Below are 19288 nucleotides of genomic sequence, written 5' to 3'. Positions count from 1 at the left end.
CACACATGCATACACTTACATGCCCACACACTCATTCATATTCCCAGACAACATTATTTATTCTTGTGTCACTTCTCAGACTGATGGACAAGGTTTGTCATACAGCTCATACACTCAAGCAATCTTACAGTTCTTCTTCCGAGGCCACTGCACAGATCAAAAGGATCAGTCTTCCAGCATGTCAGTGATTTTCTCTCCTAAGTGCAGCTCTGGTATGCTTTATAGTGTTCTTCAGTTCGGGATATGCCAGCTATCGAAGAAATGCTCCTTTCAATTTTTGGAAATAAGAGAATGATTGTCATGTATCACTAATTCCGCATGCGTATCCCTAGCGTACATGGTTCAATAAAAGGTTTCCCCCACGGCAAAGAGAGAGAGAGATAGACAGAAAGAGGGAAGAGGGGAGACGTAGAGGGTGGATGGCTGGATTTGTGCATTGGATCCAGATGTGACTGGTCCTCGTTTCCTTTTTTTGGATCCCTCTCTCCTTCTCTCTGATCCCTTTCTTTAGGTCTCCAATCTCTTTCTTTTCAATCCCTTTCCCTCTCACCTGACCTCACCTTGCATTGTGATGGACATGCCTTGTCTCCTCCTGTGACAAGTATACATGAGGGAGAGAAAGAGAGAGAGGGAAAGAGAGAGAAAGAGAGAGAGAAAAAAAACACCTCTCACACCTCATTAGTGCATAGTCTCCCTCCCCTGTCTCTCTGGTGTCCCAATATCAATTAAGCTCAATCACGCTAATTATGAATGTGTTACCATGTGTTGTCTGTCTGCTCCATGTAGACGTGTAGCTTTCCTTCATGTTTACACCCAGGCCTCAGCTCTCACAGCTCTGAACCCTAACAGGATAATTAGGCCTTGCAACAACAGGGAGCGTATTAAACACATAGTTCATACCTCTTCTATACTATGCTGAAACCAGGAGGAGCGTTGCTCCACACACACACACACACACACACACACACAAACACACGAACACACACACACACACACACACACACACACCCAAACCCCCTGCAGCCAAAGTCATTTTCCAGAAATGTGTTTAAAAGCCGTCTAATCGGGAGGAATGCTTATGTAGGCAGAGTCACAGCTCCCAGAATCCTCCCTGATTAGTATCTGCTGTGGGACAAGGGGCAAGATGGCCAAGGACACTATGGATACAAACAGACAAAAACCCACAGACCAAAATACATTATTCCATATTCCCTTCTCCCCATTTGAGGTTTTAGTGGTAATTTGAGGCCTATTTTTTGCTCTCCCTCACTCTTCTCTTTGTCTCTCTCTCCCTTCTGTCACTTTCTCCCTCTCTCCCTCTCTTCTCTCTCCCTTCTGTCACTTTCTCTCTCTCTCCCTCTCACTCTCTTCTCTCTCCCTTCTGTCACTTTCGCTCTCTCTCCCTCTCTCCCTCTCACTCTCTTCTCTCTCCCTTCTCTCCCTTCTGTCTCTCAATCTCTTCTCTCTCCCTTCTCTCCCTTCTGTCACTTTCTCTCTCTCTCTCCATCTCACTCTCTTCTCTCTCCCTCTCACTCTCTTCTCTCTCCCTTCTGTCACTTTCTCTCTCTCTCCCTCTCTCCCTCTCTCTTCTCTTTGTCTCTCTCTCTCCCTTCTGTCACTTTCTCTCTCTCTCTCCCTCTCTCCCTCTCACTCTCTTCTCTCCCTCTCTCTTCTCTTTGTCTCTCTCTCCCTTCTGTCACTTTCTCTCTCTCTCCCTCTCTCCCTCTCACTCTCTTCTCTCTCCCTTCTCTCCCTTCTGTCTCTCTCTCTCTCTTTCTATCTGTCTCTCTCTCGCTCTTTCGCTCTTTCTCTCGCTCTCTCTCTCTGTCTGTCTGTCTCTCTCTCTCTCTCTCTGTCTCTGTTGCTCATTCCCTCTGTGGTATGAGATTAAGAGATCTTGGCAGTGTTGTGCTGCCTTTTTGTTCAGTCTTATTTTTATTTGCATTCCAGCTTTTTATTTTTCCGCCTCGCCGTCTGTTGTGTTGGTTTTACCTCGTGAGATGGGGGTAGAAATGGTCCACCAGTTTTCCAAAAGTGGTCCAGCCTTATACAGTGAAAACTACTGTACAAACTCACAAACAATCACACAACCACAGGCTCTGCCCCACCTTATCCTGACATTACAGTCCTCCACTGGCCCTGCTCTGAAAGAGATATATCTGAAGTTAGTGATGTCCCCATTCAGGATGGAAGTGGACCTTTATAAACATGGCATCCTCTTATAAATCACATAGACTTTTTAAACTTTTTGTTTCAATAGATATTATCCGCTGTTTCTTAGTTGTTCTCATATTCCAGTTTGGATGTCAGTAGCACAAGTTCAGAGGGTTAATATACTGTGTAACTGTCAACAAAGATTACAGGTTTAATTGTTTGAAGTAGACATTCACAGATACAGAGACACACACACACACACACAGAGACGTAGACATACTCACATAAGATCACACAGAGATGTAGAACACACAGATGTAGACCGACTCACAATACGGTCACACAGAGAACAAACACACACAAATGTCTTGTTCACAGGCTGTTGTGTGGCTTGTTGGGGATCGTAAATCAGTCGTCCTTTGGTCTGATTCAGTCTTCCTGCCAACGGTGACCTCACTGTGCGCACCTCATCTACTCATTCTGACGAGTCTCAGGGGGACCAGGGCTGCTTAAACGTTCCCAGACGTATCACCCACACACACACAGATAAACAGACGGACGCATACACACACACGCACACACAGGGAGGTGTGTTTCACAGGGTGATGAAGACACTGTCTGCCCTGCACGTCCATGTTGTGTACCACAGTGGGGATCATTGAAGGAAATGAGGGTTTGTAGAGCATTCAGCCCTGCATTACTACTACTACTACTACTACTACACACACACACACACACACACACGCTTACACTTCTGACACACAGCTCCAGTCCTAGTGGGGCATGCAACCCTTCTTGCATGCTTGAAATCATTGACCTCTGAGACCATTTACCTGGTTTCACAATTATAAGCCAGTAACTATAAGATTCTATCTGCATTTCTTTTGTCAAAATTGAGTTATTGACATAGATATTATTGAACAGAAATAGGCTATCTATATATGACTCTAAATACCAACATTCATGTTGTTAAGATCAAAGGAATACAATATAAAAATTGCTGCCACCATTCAAACCAATGAGGGTGCAGAACTTTAAAGCCAATTATCTCAGAATCATCTTCTTGCAGATAGAACCTAACAGCCCAAAGCTACACAGAGACACCCGAAGTCAAACTTAAATTAATAATTGTTTATTATCAGCGCGCTGGAGAGATTCCAACCAACTCAATGCACTATTGTACACATGTCGATCAGGAGCTCTCATGAGGTAGTCCCGTTAGTTCTCTTATATACTGCAGACAAGTCATATTTGCATGATTTGGCTTATTCATTAGCCAATTCATCATTGACGTTTGCTTCATTCATGTGACCGACCAATACCGGGTCATGTATTTGACAGACCAATACCTCACGAGGCTGCTTTTCTAAGCTGAGACCTTGAAACTGAGATATCTTTCTTTCTCAAAACAAGGGTCTATCAAATTTCTATTAAAGTAAGGGAAATCGACACATAAAACCGGACACTTCATATTTTCAAACCCTTCATTCTGGGTTATACAATTGAATTAGTATGGTAATACTATCATCATAGAAAAGGTTATACTTCTATTAACGGAAGTGAATTTATCAAAAATACACACACATACACAGCATGTTAAATAACAAAATTAGAAAAACTACGAAAAAAATACCCGCTGCAGCCCATTTGGCAATTTGGGATCCCCAACTTCCAAACAGGGATTCCAACCAAGTTGCAGGCGTCCCCTCTGGTTGTGGGGAATTATTCTTAGCAACAGTGGCAATGTGTTCGGTGAGATCAGTCATATTAGAAGAGTGATCTGGGATAAAAGTAAAACATTCGTGGCCAATGATTGCCAAAAGATAGTCTGTTTTGCAGAGCCAATTTACACAATTCCTTTAGCATTGCCAATTTTCTCTACGTCTCTAGAGATCTCCCAAATTTGGTTCAGGGCACATGCATATTGGGGCAAGGTTAGCCCAAGCTACAATCTAGTGGCTCTCCTCACAATGTAGGGGCATAGCTCATAGTCTCTAGAAGCCTTGTCTTTCCAAATCATAATTAGGAGAATGTACTTGTGTGCAACTAAAACTCTGACAATAGAAACTTCAGAAAATATAATTTGTGTACAGCATCCTTTCTAACCCGTAAAAAATAAAAAGACTCACAATAAATCAGAGTATTATTCACTAACACGTATTCATTAACAGGTGGGTTATGTGTGGGTGCTGGCCTGTGCGTAGTAAAAATCGTAGGGTAAAAACAAACAAAATGGCCAGGCCTTACTCAATTTGCGAGCTCTCTTAACAGCTGGATCCGGGTAACTTTAACTGCTGTCCCAAGGCACTTGCCATAGGAAGCCTTTCAAAGGGAGAGATACAGAATTATTGATAAGCATGTAAAAAAAAACTTTGCTTATATATAGAATTATACATCAGACACATTAGATGATACAGTGTCCCATCAAGCTGAATAGGCACCTTCTAAAGTAAACAATCCCAGAGCCCCTCTCTTGTAATCGTTGTCAGTTTGACCTGTTGCATTGAAATACAACTCTGTACAAACTGTTCTTGGGACATAAACTAGTCAAAATATGAAACCTGTTGTTTATACCTCTACTGACTCCCCATCACGCATGCGGGAGCGTAATCATCGCCTGACACTAATTTGCATAACGCAACGGACATAAATATCCATAGAAAATATTCCTATTCATGAAAATCACAAATGAAATATACTGAGACACAGCTTAGCCTTTTGTTAATCATCCGGTCATCTCAGATTTTCAAAATAAGCTTTACAGCCAAAGCTAGACAAGCATTTGTGTAAGTTTATCGATAGCCTAGCATAGCATTATGCCTTGCTAGCAGCAGGCAACCTTGTCACAAATCAGAAAAGCAATCAAATTAAACCGTTTACCTTTGATGAACTTCGGATGTTTTCACTCACGAGACTCCCAGGATAGCCAAAATTCATTTTTTCCCAAAATATTATTTTTGTAGGCGAAATAGCTCAGTTTGTTCTTCACGTTTGGCTGAGAAATTGCCAGAAAATTGCAGTCACGAAAACGGCAAAAAATATTCCAAATTAGCTCCATAATATCGACAGAATGTAACGACGTTCGTCTGTAGAAGGAGAAGCGGACCAAAAAACAGCGTGGTGGTTACTCATGTTCTTTAATGGAAAATGAACGATACATGAAATAACTTAAATCTACAAAACAAACGGAACGTGAAAAACCTATACAGCCTATCCTGTGACAACAAACACAGTGACAGGAACAATCACCCACAAACACACAGTGAAACCCAGGCTACCTAAGTATGATTCTCAATCAGAGACAACTAATGACACCTGCCTCTGATTGAGAACCATACTAGGCCGAAAACATAGAAATGCCCCAAAACATAGAAAAACAAACATAGACTGCCCACCCAACCCACGCCCTGACCATACCAAATAAATACAAAACAACGGAAATCAAGGTCAGAACGTGACAGTACCCCCCCCCCCCCCAAAGGTGCGGACTCTGGCCGCAAAACCTTGACCTATAGGGGAGGGTCTGGGTGGGCGTCTGTCCGCGGTGGCGGCTCTGGCGCGGGACGCGGACTCCACTTCATCATTGTCTTAGTCCGCCTTATTGTCCGCCTCCGTGGCTTTCTCACCATGGCCACCCCTCTCAATGACCCCACTGGACAGAGGGGCAGCTCGGGACAGAGATGAAGCAGCTGCTCGGGACAGAGGGACAACTGCTCGGGACAGAGGGGCAGCTGCTCGGGACAGAGGAGCAGCTGCTCGGGACAGAGGGGCGGCAGCAGCTTGGGACAGAGGGGCGATAGCAGCTCGGGACAGAGGGGCGGCAGCTGCTCGGGACAGAGGGGCGGCAGCTGCTCGGGACAGAGGGGCGGCAGCTGATCGGGACAGAGGGGCAGCTGCTCGGGACAGAGGGGCGGCAGCAGCTTGGGACAGAGTGGCAGCTGCTCGGGCGGCCCCTGGCTGACTGGCGGCACTGGCGGCCCCTGGCTTACTGGCGGCCCCTGGCTGACTGGCGGCACTGGCGGCCCCTGGCTGACTGGCGGCACTGGCGGCCCCTGGCTGACTGGCGGCACTGGCGGCCCCTGGCTGACTGGCGGCACTGGCGGCCCCTGGTTGCCTGGCGGCACTGGCGGCCCCTGGCTGACTGGCGGCACTGGCGGCCCCTGGCTGACGGGCGGCACTGGCGGCCCCTGGCTGACGGGCGGCACTGGCGGCTCCTGGCAGACGGGCGGCACTGGCGGCTCCTGGCAGACGGGCGGCACTGGCGGCTCCTGGCAGACGGGCGGCACTGGCGGCGCTGGGCAGACAGGCGGCACTGGCGGCGCTGGGCAGACGGGCGGCACTGGCGGCGCTGGAGAGGAGGAAGGCTCTGGAAGCGCCGGACTAAGTAGCTCTCGTAGCGCCGAACAGGCGGGAGAGGAGAAGGAGAGGAGGAAGCCCCTGTAAGGATGGGCCGGAGAGACAGCCTGGTACGGGGGGCTGCCACCGGAGGGCTGGTGCGTGGAGGTGGTGACGGATAGACCGGGCCGTGCAGGCGCACTGGAGCTCTTGAGCACCGAGCCTGCCCAACCTTACCCGGTTGAATGGTCCCGGTCGCCCTGCCAGTGCGGCGAGGTGGAATAGCCCACACTGGGCTATGCAGGCGAACCGGGGACACCGTGCGCAAGGCTGGTGCCATGTAAGCCGGCCCAAGGAGACGCACTGGAGACCAGATGCGTAGAGCCGGCTTCATGGCACTTGGCTCGATGCCCACTCTAGCCCGGCCGATACGCGGAGCTGGAATGTACCGCACCGGGCTCCACAGCATAACACGGTGCCTGCCCGGTCTCTCTAGCCCCCCGGTAACCACAGGAAGTTGGCTCAGGTCTCCTACCTGGCGTAGCCATACTCCCTGTTAGCCCCCCCCCCCCCAAGAAATTTTTGGGGCTGACTCTCGGGCTTCCATCCGCTCTGCCGTGCTAGTTCCTCATAATGCCGCCTCTCTGCTTTTGCTGCCTCCAGCTCGGCCTTTGGGCAGCAATATTCTCCTGGCTCTGCCCAGGGTCCTTGGTTGGTGGGTGATTCTGTAACGACGTTCGTCTGTAGAAGGAGAAGCGGACCAAAAAGCAGCGTGGTGGTTACTCATGTTCTTTAATGGAAAATGAACGATACATGAAATAACTTAAATCTACAAAACAAACGGAACGTGAAAAACCTATACAGCCTATCCTGTGACAACAAACACAGTGACAGGAACAATCACCCACAAACACACAGTGAAACCCAGGCTACCTAAGTATGATTCTCAATCAGAGACAACTAATGACACCTGCCTCTGATTGAGAACCATACTAGGCCGAAAACATAGAAATGCCCCAAAACATAGAAAAACAAACATAGACTGCCCACCCAACTCACGCCCTGACCATACCAAAATAAATACAAAACAACGGAAATCAAGGTCAGAACGTGACACAGAAACATGGCAAACGTTGTTTATAATCAATCCTCAAGGTGTTTTTCAAATATCTGTTCGATAATATATCCATCGGGACAATTAGTTTTTCAGTAGGACCTATTGGAGTAATGGCTACCTCTGTATTTTACGTGAGAGTCACCCTGGGAGCATCAGATGACCACTTACGCAATGTAGCCGCCTACGGCTATTCTTCAACATAAATGCGTAAAACTACGTCACAATGCTGTAGGCACCTTGGGGAATACGTAGAAAGCGTAAGCTGGTTGATAGCACATTCACAGCTCAATAGGGACTCATTGGAACGCAGCGCTTTCAAAATATGGGGCACTTCCGGATTGGATTTTTCTCAGGCTTTCGCCTGCAACATCAGTTCTGTTATACTCACAGACAATATCTTTACAGTTTTGGAAACGTTAGAGTGTTTTCTATCCAAATCTGTCAATTATATGCATATTCTAGCATCTTGTCCTGACAAAATATCCCGTTTAAAACGGGAATGTTTTTTTTTCCAAAAATGAAAATACTGCCCCTAGAGTCACAACAGGTTTTAGAAAACCTACTAGGACCTTAAAAAAGTTGGTGCTGGCTTATCAAATCAAATCAAATTTTATTTGTCACATACACATGGTTAGCAGATGTTAATGCGAGTGTAGCGAAATGCTTGTGCTTCTAGTTCCGACAATGCAGTAATAACCAACAAGTAATCTAACTAACAATTCCAAAACTACTGTCTTGTACACAGTGTAAGGGGATAAAGAATATGTACATAAGGATATATGAATGAGTGATGGTACAGAGCAGCATAGGCAAGATACAGTAGATGGTATCTACTAGACGGGCGGTATATACATATGAGATGAGTATGTAAACAAAGTGGCATAGTTAAAGTGGCTAGTGATACATGTATTACATAAGGATACAGTCGATGATATAGAGTACAGTATATACGTATGCATATGAGATGAATAATGTAGGGTAAGTAACATTATATAAGGTAGCATTGTTTAAAGTGGCTAGTGATATATTTACATCATTTCCCATCAATTCCCATTATTAAAGTGGCTGGAGTTGAGTCAGTGTCAGTGTGTTGGCAGCAGCCACTCAATGTTAGTGGTGGCTGTTTAACAGTCTGATGGCCTTGAGATAGAAGCTGTTTTTCAGTCTCTCGGTCCCAGCTTTGATGCACCTGTACTGACCTCGCCTTCTGGATGATAGCGGGGTGAACAGGCAGTGGCTCGGGTGGTTGATGTCCTTGATTATCTTTATGGCCTTCCTGTGACATCGGGTGGTGTAGGTGTCCTGGAGGGCAGGTAGTTTGCCCCCGGTGATGCGTTGTGCAGACCTCACCACCCTCTGGAGAGCCTTACGGTTGAGGGCGGAGCAGTTGCCGTACCAGGCGGTGATACAGCCCGCCAGGATGCTCTTGATTGTGCATCTGTAGAAGTTTGTGAGTGCTTTTGGTGACAAGCCAAATTTCTTCAGCCTCCTGAGGTTGAAGAGGCGCTGCTGCGCCTTCTTCACAATGCTGTCTGTGTGTGTGGACCAATTCAGTTTGTCTGTGATGTATATGCCGAGGAACTTAAAACTTGCTACCCTCTCCACTACTGTTCCATCGATGTGGATAGGGGGGTGTTCCCTCTGCTGTTTCCTGAAGTCCACAATCATCTCCTTAGTTTTGTTGACGTTGAGTGTGAGGTTATTTTCCTGACACCACACTCCGAGGGCCCTCACCTCCTCCCTGTAGGCCGTCTCGTCGTTGTTGGTAATCAAGCCTACCACTGTCGTGTCGTCCGCAAACTTGATGATTGAGTTGGAGGCGTGCGTGGCCACGCAGTCGTGGGTGAACAGGGAGTACAGGAGAGGGCTCAGAACGCACCCTTGTGGGGCCCCAGTGTTGAGGATCAGCGGGGAGGAGATGTTGTTGCCTACCCTCACCACCTGGGGGCGGCCCGTCAGGAAGTCCAGTACCCAGTTGCACAGGGCGGGGTCGAGACCCAGGGTCTCGAGCTTGATGACGAGCTTGGAGGGTACTATGGTGTTGAATGCCGAGCTGTAGTCAATGAACAGCATTCTCACATAGGTATTCCTCTTGTCCAGATGGGTTAGGGCGGTGTGCAGTGTGGTTGAGATTGCATCGTCTGTGGACCTATTTGGGCGGTAAGCAAATTGGAGTGGGTCTAGGGTGTCAGGTAGGGTGGAGGTGATATGGTCCTTGACTAGTCTCTCAAAGCTCTTCATGATGACGGAAGTGAGTGCTACGGGGCGGTAGTCGTTTAGCTCAGTTACCTTAGCTTTCTTGGGAACAGGAACAATGGTGGCCCTCTTGAAGCATGTGGGAACAGCAGACTGGTATAGGGATTGATTGAATATGTCCGTAAACACACCGGCCAGCTGGTCTGCGCATGCTCTGAGGGCGCGGCTGGGGATGCCGTCTGGGCCTGCAGCCTTGCGAGGGTTAACACGTTTAAATGTCTTACTCACCTCGGCTGCAGTGAAGGAGAGACCGCATGTTTTCGTTGCAGGCCGTGTCAGTGGCACTGTATTGTCCTCAAAGCGGGCAAAAAAGTTATTTAGTCTGCCTGCGAGCAGGACATCCTGGTCCGTGACTGGGCTGGATTTCTTCCTGTAGTCCGTGATTGACTGTAGACCCTGCCACATGCCTCTTGTGTCTGAGCCGTTGAATTGAGATTCTACTTTGTCTCTGTACTGACGCTTAGCTTGTTTGATAGCCTTGCGGAGGGAATAGCTGCACTGTTTGTATTCGGTCATGTTACCAGACACCTTGCCCTGATTAAAAGCAGTGGTTCGCGCTTTCAGTTTCACGCGAATGCTGCCATCAATCCACGGTTCTTCAACGCACGTTCTAATGAACTCACACACCGAATCAGCGTATTCGTCAATGTTGTTGTCTGACGCAATACGAAACATGTCCCAGTCCGCGTGGTGGAAGCAGTCTTGGAGTGTGGAGTCAGCTTGGTCGGACCAGCGTTGGACAGACCTCAGCGTGGGAGCCTCTTGTTTTAGTTTCTGTCTGTAGGCAGGGATCAACAAAATGGAGTCGTGGTCAGCTTTTCCGAAAGGGGGGCGGGGCAGGGCCTTATATGCGTCGCAGAAGTTAGAGTAACAATGATCCAAGGTCTTTCCACCCCTGGTTGCGCAATCGATATGCTGATAAAATTTAGGGAGTCTTGTTTTCAGATTAGCCTTAAAATCCCCAGCTACAATGAATGCAGCCTCCGGATGAATGGTTTCCAGTTTGCAAAGAGTTAAATAAAGTTCGTTCAGAGCCATCGATGTGTCTGCTTGGGGGGGGATATATACGGCTGTGATTATAATCGAAGAGAATTCTCTTGGTAGATAATGCGGTCTACATTTGATTGTGAGGAATTCTAAATCAGGTGAACAGAAGGATTTGAGTTCCTGTATGTTTCTTTCATCACACCATGTCGCGTTAGTCATAAGGCATACGCCCCCGCCCCTCTTCTTACCAGAAAGATGTTTGTTTCTGTCTGCGCGATGCGTGGAGAAACCCGTTGGCTGCACCACTTCGGATAGAGTCTCTCCAGTGAGCCACGTTTCCGTGAAGCAAAGAAGGTTACAGTCTCTGATGTCCCTCTGGAATGCTACCCTTGCTCGGATTTCATCAACCTTGTTGTCAAGAGACTGGACATTGGCAAGAAGAATGCTAGGGAGTGGTGCACGGTGTGCCCGTCTCCGGAGTCTGACCAGAAGACCGCCTCGTTTCCCTCTTTTTCGGAGTTGTTTTTTTTTTTGGGGGGTCGCTGCATGGAATCCACTCCGTTGTCCTGTTTGTAACGCAGAACACAGGATCCGCGTCGCGAAAAACATATTCTTGGTAGTACTGATGGTGAGTTGATGCTGATCTTATATTCAGTAGTTCTTCTCGACTGTATGTAATGAAACCTAAGATGACCTGGGGTACTAATGTAAGAAATAACACGTAAAAAAACAAAAAACTGCATAGTTTCCTAGGAACGCGAAGCGAGGCGGCCATCTCTGTCGGCGCCGGAGGTTCAAAGCTCAACATTCGGTACTCAAAACATTTACTTGGATCTACTTCATTCTGGACACAGTTCACTTAATGGAAAAAGATGATTGTTTTAGATGACATTACGTTCTTGCTTAATAAATAACTGGTGCCACCCAAACTATAGAATTGAGTAATACATTGTCAAAAACATGTTTTATTCAATTATTCATACCTCTGTCCCAAATTTCCTCATTGTGTCCTTTACCCACACTGTGTCCCTTACAGCCAGTTTGAGTAAAGTTTGTTCTGGCGGCTATCTAATGTTCCACAGGAAGCTTATCTCAAACCCAAACACCAGATGGCAGCCTCTAATTTAATATCAGTCCCAATGCTCACTCCCTCTATCTGTCATGTGACCTTATATTGAAACATTTACTTCTTCAAATTGCTAAGATATTGCATTATTAGAATGCTATCTGAAAGCTTATTTATATATACTCTGTTACTTTCACAAGTCTCCGTATCTGTTTCTTTCAACTAGGACTCCCTTTCCAATAGGAACACCTCAATCACTACTGCTATTGCACCTGGATCACTCTCAAACAATGTTCTGCTTTTCCCCATTACAAGGTTTAAAACAAAACAAACATGATAACTTTCTCCATATTAGAAGGCATTCTTTTCATTTTAGTACCTTCAAAATGTTACTATATATTTTTATTACCAATCTCTGTTGAATATTCATTTTCTGCTTCAATATTTATTAGATGTCTATTATTTTAAGATTCATATGTAATGCTTTGGAGGGATCAATATGTATTAACTGGGTTGGCACTGTCTATCAGTCCCCTGTAGATGGCGTGCTCTGTCCATAATAAGTCTGGCACCTGAGACAGCACAGACAGTTTCCATTTTGCCTACTCACAAATTGGTTTAGAATGTCATCATTTGGGATATCAACAAAAACTCCATTGGGAGTAAAATAAATTGTAATAATCAATTATTATTATCATTATTATTATTATTATTTTCCATTGTTCCTTCATCTTTATCCCTAGTAACCCATTATACATTTGTGTTGCATCACAAATTCCTCCTCTACACCAGTGTTCTTTTCATACAGGGGTTTACATATTCACTCGTGTTCTATTTAACAGCATATTCGGGGAAAATATTCTCTTCTTTCTAATCTCCATACAGAATTGCTATAAATCTTATAAAACTTTAGTCATTCATTGCCACATCGCAGCAACGATGACAAAGCTGGAGCCCGGGGGTGCATATTGTCAAGGAAATCTCAGTGCCCGGGGGCATCAATGAACATTGTTACAGCCCTTACCCATCTCAACTGTTACATTTCAATGGCTTCTCTACTATGTGTAGATCGATGGGCGGTGGTGTACAGAACCCCTAGAAAACGTTATACAGTGCCTTCGGTGTGTATTCAGACCCCTTGACTTTTTCCACATTTTGTTACATTACGTCCTTATTTTAAAATGGATTAAATATACTTTTTTCTCAGAAATCTACACACAATACCACATAATGACAAAGCAAAAACAGATTGTTAGATTGTTAAAAATAGAAAATATATATAAAAATAACTTCTTCACATAAGTATCCAGACCCTTTGCTATGAGACTCGAAATTCTTAACCTTTTCACACGTACCAACAAATGGATGTGATCATTCTACAGTGGTCCCTGCAGCGTACACTCAAACCGGTGTGATTAGAACGCTTATTTATAACGTCCAGTTTTGATTGACTCAACAATCAGCATTTGAGCTGGCCACACTGTTTTTTCACAGAAACATTTTGCACAAACACAGTCCTTACACAGTCCAGAATGTAACCAGTATATTTTTGGATGCAATGTTCAGACATTCACAGAAGTAGCTACAGCATAACACAATCATTCAAACCGGAAAATGTAGGCTACATTTGTCCTAGCGCTAACTGAGGTAAGATTGACATAACACAAGCGGTCATATTTGTATTTCTCTCGGCTGACAGAAACTACAATATAAATTAGCTAATAGCAATTACTATTTATAATTCAGTACATCATGGAAGAGCTCACCATTGATCTAAATAATTGGGTAAAACACTTTCTAGAAATCGAAAGTAATCCGACGATGGGTAGTTTGTGCGTGCCGCCATGTTTGTTTTTTTCGCATCAGCCCGAAGATAATAAGAGGAGACAAGATGAGTTTGGTTGAAGGGGGTGTATTGTCTATGATCATTCACTTCCCTTCATTCACTTCCGGGCATTTACCTGAAAGATGAGTGAACCATTCCTTCACCTCATTATAACATCTTTGGTCTGACAGATGTTTACGTGACACCCAGAATGCATTGTATAATGTCAACAAACATAGCACCACACATAGCTGGCACATAGCTTAGCATAAGCTCATTATAATCAGTGTAACCTTCAAAAAGTATTTTATATACATCCTAGGTGTCTATTATAATCTATGCAATAATCGGAATGCATTATTTGTCACCAGAACTTGAAAACATGTGAATAAAACTGTAAATACATTATGCTCCATACAAACATACATACATAATTATATACATACTGTATGTGCCTACAGTAGAAACAACAACACGATATACAGAAAATAAAAAACTTACTTTGATAGGAATGTACACATCTCCAAAGTTATTATTTGTAAGGAAAACAATAAGGAAGGCAATGAGAGCGCCAGCCAGAACATTTTCCAATTAGTGCAAGACTGCGCAAATGTCTGCATACTTGATCTGCGCAAACATTGGTGAAGTGTATGGGCTCTCCACGCACTTCAGGGAGAAGTTTGTCCGGCTCAGTAAAGCCTCAAACATAAATTATCCGCAACGCTGAAATGGGCTACTTCTTTTTGAATTAGTGAGGAGGCGTTACACACCTAAATTCAAACTGTTGTTAGAAAATACAACTTGTTAGAAAATAATTTAAACTTAAGTTGAAACATAGCCTACAGATAACTAGCAAGCAGCGCGTGTTAACTGTCCTGTTGCGTAATAATCACATTTTGGAACAGTGAGCGCATTCTGACATCAGGCACATAAAACTACTCATGGTGGGGCGACGGTTACAGATATTTGGAACTCACGTATGAAAGGTTAAATGGGAGAAGTTTGGGACCACCAAGACTCATCCCAGAGATGGCCTCCCAGACAAACTGAGCAATCGGGGGAGAAGGGCCTTGGTCAGGGAGTTGACCAAGAACCCGATGGTCACACTGAAAGAGCAACAGAGTTCCTCTGTGGAGATGGGAGAACCTTCCCGAAGGATCACCATCTCTGCAGCACTGCACCAATCAGGCCTTTATGGTGGAGTAGCCAGATGGAAGCCACTCCTCAGAAAAAGGCAAATGACATCCCGCGTGGAGTTTGCCAAAAGGCACCTAAAGACTCTCAAACCATGAGAAACAAGATTCTCTGGTCTGATGAAACCAAGTTGAACTCTTTGGTCTGAATACCAAGCGTCATGTCTGGAGGAAACCTGGCACCATCCCATCGTGCTGTGGGGATGTTTTTCAGTGGCAGGGACTGGGAGACTAGTCAGGATTGGGGTAAAGATGAAAGGAGCAAAGTAGTAAAGATATCAATAAAAAGTGTTGTTTAAAGTTTGCCACAAGCCACCTGGGAGACACACCAAACATGTGGAAGAAGGTGCTCTGGTCAGATGAAACCAAAATTGAACTTTGAGCTGGGTAGTGAAAATCTGCTCCAGAGCGCTCAGGACCTCAGACTGGGGCGAAGGTTCACCTTCCAACAGAACAATGATCCAAGGCACACAGGCAAGACAATGCAGGGGTGGCTTCGGGACAAGTCTCTGAATGCCATTGAGTGGTCCAGACAGAGCCCAGACTTGAACCCGATCGAACATCTCTGGAGAGACCTGAAAATAGCTGTGCAGCAATGCTCCCCATCCAACCTGACAAAGCTAGAGAGGATCTGCAGAGAAGAATGGGAGAAACTCCCCAAATACAGGTGTGCCAAGCTTGTAGCGGCATACCCAAGAATACTCAAGCCTGTAATCATTGCCAAAGGTGCTTCAACAAAGGACCTAAAGGGTCTGAATACTTATGTAAATGTCATATTTTAGGTTTTATTTTTAATAAATTAGCAAACCTGTTTTTCCTGAGTCATTATGGGGTTTTGTGTGTAGATTGATGAGGGGGAAATACTATTTAATCCATTTTAGAATAAGACTGTAATGTAGAAAAATGTGGAAAAAGTCAAATGGTCTGAATACTTTCCGAAAAACTCAGCTCACACATAACTGGTTGGGGTATCCATTCTTTCACGCACTCAGTAATCCTCTTTCACACTGGAGCTAGTCCCCTGACAGATCTCAGTCACTCAGTTATTAAAAGCTGCATTTCTATCTTATTATCCAAATTTCAATCAGCTTACTATCCATATTTCAATCTTAATAGTAATAATTTAAATCCATTTATTTTCCAAATTTAAATCAATGTCATATCTTACAATCACACAACTTTCACATCCACATTAAGTTAGTACTATTCCCAAACACACTCGGTATTCTCCCCTATTACCCCATGTGCATCTTCTACGATTCTTTTGTCATTACTTGCTATGCACCATCTGTATCTTCAATGGTTCTCTTGCCGCTACTTCCTATACATACAGTGCCTTGCGAAAGTATTCGGCCCCCTTGAACTTTGCGACCTTTTGCCACATTTCAGGCTTCAAACATAAAGATATAAAACTGTATTTTTTTGTGAAGAATCAACAACAAGTGGGACACAATCATGAAGTGGAACGACATTTATTGGATATTTCAAACTTTTCTAACAAATCAAAAACTGAAAAATTGGGCGTGCAAAATTATTCAGCCCCTTTACTTTCAGTGCAGCAAACTCTCTCCAGAAGTTCAGTGAGGATCTCTGAATGATCCAATGTTGACCTAAATGACTAATGATGATAAATACAATCCACCTGTGTGTAATCAAGTCTCCGTATAAATGCACCTGCACTGTGATAGTCTCAGAGGTCCGTTAAAAGCGCAGAGAGCATCATGAAGAACAAGGAACACACCAGGCAGGTCCGGAGATACTGTTGTGAAGAAGTTTAAATCCGGATTTGGATACAAAAAGATTTCCCAAGCTTTAAACATCCCAAGGAGCACTGTGCAAGCGATAATATTGAAATGGAAGGAGTATCAGACCACTGCAAATCTACCAAGACCTGGCCGTCCCTCTAAACTTTCAGCTCATACAAGGAGAAGACTGATCAGAGATGCAGCCAAGAGGCCCATGATCACTCTGGATGAACTGCAGAGATCTACAGCTGAGGTGGGAGACTCTGTCCATAGGACAACAATCAGTCGTATATTGCACAAATCTGGCCTTTATGGAAGAGTGGCAAGAAGGAAGCCATTTCTTAAAGATATCCATAAAAAGTGTCGTTTAAAGTTTGCCACAAGCCACCTGGGAGACACACCAAACATGTGGAAGAAGGTGCTCTGGTCAGATGAAACCAAAATTGAACTTTTTGGCAACAATGCAAAACGTTATGTTTGGCGTAAAAGCAACACAGCTGAACACACCATCCCCACTGTCAAACATGGTGGTGGCAGCATCATGGTTTGGGCCTGCTTTTCTCCAGCAGGGACAGGGAAGATGGTTAAAATTGATGGGCAGATGGATGGAGCCAAATACAGGACCATTCTGGAAGAAAACCTGATGGAGTCTGCAAAAGACCTGAGACTGGGACGGAGATTTGTCTTCCAACAAGACAATGATCCAAAACATAAAGCAAAATCTACAATGGAATGGTTCAAAAATAAACATATCCAGGTGTTAGAATGGCCAAGTCAAAGTCCAGACCTGAATCCAATCGAGAATCTGTGGAAAGAACTGAAAACTGCTGTTCACAAATGCTCTCCATCCAACCTCACTGAGCTCGAGCTGTTTTGCAAGGAGGAATGGGAAAAAATGTCAGTCTCTCGATATGCAAAACTGATAGAGACATACCCCAAGCGACTTACAGCTGTAATCGCAGCAAAAGGTGGCGCTACAAAGTATTAACTTAAGGGGGCTGAATAATTTTGCACGCCCAATTTTTCAGTTTTTGATTTGTTAAAAAAGTTTTAAATTTCCAATAATTGTCGTTCCACTTCATGATTGTGTCCCACTTGTTGTTGATTCTTCACAAAAAAAATTAAGTTTTACATCTTTATGTTTGAAGCCTGAAATGTGGCAAAAGGTCACAAAGTTCAAGGGGGCCGAATACTTTCGCAAGGCACTGTATAAATAACACCCCGTATTCAAAACACCTTGTGTTATTTGTAGTGGCTGTAGAATGTTACCATTACACCCTCGCTCCAGTATTCTCATAATAGCCTTCACTCTATAAGAACATGGGTACCTTCTTATGCGTTACTCGCCTTTATTTTTATATTTTATATACAGATTAATTTAAATTGACTTACTGAAATCAGTTGCCGTCCCTCAATTGTTTGCGGATAATGTCTCCTGGGCAGCTCACAGTAAGGGTCTGGTCTTAGCGGGTCTCATCGTCTTTTGGTCAGACGGGAATTTCCCTCACGCTTTATAAAATGCGTTTTTTTCTCACAGACCCCATTGGAATGCGCTGCAGGCAGAATCAATCATCCTGTTCGTTGACACCCAATTGTTGTGGAAATTCTTACACATGGACACCCGAAGTCAATCTTAAATTATTCATTGTTCATTATCAGCGCACTGGAGCGATTCCAACCAACTCAATTCACCATGTACACATGTCGATCAGGAGCTCTCACGGGGCAGTCCCATTAGTTCTCTTATATACTGCCGACAAGTCATATTTGCATGATTTAGCTTATTCATAATTAATTCATCATTAATGTTTGCTTCATTCTTGTGACCCACCAGTACTGGGTCATGCATTTGACAGACCAATACCTCACAAGCTTCTTCTGAGACCTTGAAACTGAGAAATATTTTTTTCTCAAAACAAGGGCCTGGGCGTACTGCCACATTGAAGATACTGATAGTGAGGATATATTCAGTCAGTCACTTGAATGAACACAGGAAACGTTACTAGAAAAGTGCAAAAACGAAAATGCCCTTAACACTAATTAAACCATAAGGGCCTAATCAAGGAGACATTATAGGTCTTCAAAAACACCTGTGTTTTACAGGAAGACATTCATAGCTTATCTTCGACCATGCCATCTCATTATGAGACCAAAGCGAGAACATGAACAGTAAAAACGACTCATATAGTCCTCTTTTCAAAAATATAACTTTTTCTCCCTCTGCACCCTCCTATCCTCCTGTCCTCCCTCCATCCATCAAAGCATGAAGGCAGACGCAGTCGTAGGGTTACGCTTCGAGAAGCTTCTGTACAAGGTACTCTAGGGGCTGGAAAAACAGAGAGATGATGACAACATGTATTAGTCTTCCCACTGTAAGTCTTCACAGGTCATTGGACAGAGCTGTTCAACAACGTTTGGCAGCTAAACATGGCCCAGGTCTGCCTCCTATTTCAGCACCTCTTTGAGGGTGGACATCGACTGAAGACAGCCATAACTTTTACCTCTCTCTGTTTATATACATTACACAGGCCAGAGCTTGAAGTGATGCACTCTGCAGTAATGCAGACTATATGAAGTGATGTACTTTGGGACACTGTGGGTGTTTCGTGC

At 44.5% G+C, this 19288-nt stretch overlaps 1 protein-coding gene across 10 annotated transcripts in view; it reads left to right on the top strand.

Annotated features, from left to right (window-relative positions):
- The window catches only part of LOC110488599 (collagen alpha-1(XXIII) chain), a 216200-nt gene that overhangs the window by 158031 nt on the left and 38881 nt on the right, over positions 1–19288 (top strand). The gene's annotated exons all lie outside the window — the stretch shown is intronic.

The sequence above is a fragment of the Oncorhynchus mykiss genome, chromosome 14 (assembly GCF_013265735.2).
Source record: "Oncorhynchus mykiss isolate Arlee chromosome 14, USDA_OmykA_1.1, whole genome shotgun sequence".
NCBI lineage: Eukaryota > Metazoa > Chordata > Actinopteri > Salmoniformes > Salmonidae > Oncorhynchus > Oncorhynchus mykiss.
This window is presented reverse-complemented; position numbering and strand designations above follow the sequence as displayed.